Here is a 2225-nt window from a genome sequence, read left to right as displayed (position 1 = left end):
TTTAGGAGACCAGCATTTTTTTATAAAGCTGTCAAATGCTCCTCATAGTTTGAGAAAGGAAAAAAAAAATCTACCTAAAGACTCCCAGTGTAAGAACTGTATGGTATGAAAGGGAGCTACTTAATTCTGCCTTGCAGTAGAAGGTGCGTGGCACACAAAGGATGGGGCGCTGGGCTATGTGCCATGAACTGATGGGTTCCTGGGCCCCTGGATCCAGGCAAAACAAAACAAAGCAAAGCAAAAACAAAACTAGTAGCATGTAGTTCATTCAGGAGGGCAAGCACACAAGCCACATCCCATCTTGGTAACGACCCTCAGTTATGAAATTCTATATGTGCGAATGTTTCCTAAGCAGAAAACTCAAATAACAAATAGTTCATTCAAAATTAAGATATACGGCAAGACTAAAGTCTGACTTTGTCACCCCCTGCTTAAAACTTTTCTGGCTCCCCACAGTCTTTTGGACACAAAACCAAGCGCCTTAGAACATATACAATGTTCTCTGTGATCCACCCCCCACCCCCCGCCATTGCAGCTTGATTGCCAGTTTCTACTTCTACCTCTTTTCTGTTTCTTTGCTATGCTCTCCGATGCAGAACCATTTGTAGCATTTGAATACACTGGGTGGTTTTGCACCTCTGTGCCTTCATTGTAGAATGCCTTCTTCTGTCTTTGTGCATTTTCTTATGCACACTGTAGGATTCAGTTTGGGTGTCACGTCCTCTAGGAAGCCCTGCTCTCACCAGGCTGAGCTAAGAACCCCAGTTTCATTCTGCCCAGCACTCTTCATCCCGTCACTGCATTCAACACATTATTTCAATATGATCTCTCTTTATGTCTGTCCACCCACTGCAGTGCAAGTTCTTTGAAAGTATTCTTTTTGTAACCTTCAAATCACTACGGCATACGGCACACCGTAGGTTCTCTAGTGGTAGCTTCACTAAACCAAAGCGAGATCATTCTGACGTTCTGAAAGCTCTGACCTCAGGAGGGCTAGGGGCCAGTCACTGCCATGTGGCTGAATGTGCCCACTTTCTACAGCCAGGACACATCTCAGCCAGCACCACTGATCTCAGTCACTTCAGGGCTTTTGTCGTTGCTGTATGCTACAGCAGAGCTCGGAAAACTTTTGAAAGGGACTTGCCAAGAAACTGCTCCCTTTCACAATGACATACAAGCGTGGAGGGGTTTGGAGGGCAGGAGATGGGGACTGTTTTTGCTTATAAGCCACGGATGGGTAAGAGGCGAAAGGTTGTGGAGGTAGAAACCCTTGAGGGGCACTGCACTGGCTGCTACCCTCAGGCTCTCACTTCAACCGAGGACTCACATCCATAGAGGTTGTTGAAGAGGCCGTGGGTGAGACATGAAGGCGGCAACCAGTCCACAGGCCAGCTACTTGCGGGCATTTTCACCAACGCCTGGGCGAGGAGTTACTATCCCCAAGCTCAAGAGAACCACACACGAGTAAAAGCTACATATACCAAATAGAGACATTAGGATTAGGAGTGGACATTAGACATTAGGATTAGACAGCTGGGGGGCTTGGAGGACCCAGGTCATGGGGAGGATGGAGCATGAGCAGCTAAAAATGTGCTCAGACTCTGTCTGCTGTGTCTGCTCCCTTCTTCCCCACTGTGTCTGAGCCTCAATTTCTTCTAGTCTAAAAGGCAACAAATCAATATAGTAGGTAGAAAATACCACTGCTACGAGCCCTCTGCAACCTCCATCCCTCTCGGTGTACACCAATTTCTCAACAGCCAGCTCAGGGTCTGCAATTCCTAGTATCAAGCAAGGTAATGAGTGAGGGCAGAATGCAGAGGATCCAGGCCTGGCTTCATCGATTCACATGGAAGGACCAGAGTGTAGGAGAGAAGAGCACAAAGGATAATGGTCAAGATGAGCTCGAGGATTTGGAGAGTTAAGCACACACAGATTTGGGGTTAGCCATCATTTATTTGAGCTCTTGAGGAACATATGAAAAGAAGGTTCTAAGGATTTGTTGTTGTTGTTATTGTGAGTGCAATCCTCTTCGGCAGTTCTGGAGAAACTTCCACACGTGCAGGGACAAGGCCACGGGTTACACTGGCTGGGGCGGCATTTTATAATCAAGGCCATCCTTTCGTCATCTTGCACAAGGGCATTTTTTTTAATGTCTTCTCTGAGGAGGTGTCTCCATGCTTGACATGAAAACTGGAGGGAAAAGGCCAAGACACCCTACTGAGTAC

This window comes from Halichoerus grypus, chromosome 7, assembly GCF_964656455.1.
Source record: "Halichoerus grypus chromosome 7, mHalGry1.hap1.1, whole genome shotgun sequence".
Lineage (NCBI taxonomy): Eukaryota > Metazoa > Chordata > Mammalia > Carnivora > Phocidae > Halichoerus > Halichoerus grypus.
Note: the sequence above shows the minus strand (reverse complement) of the source record.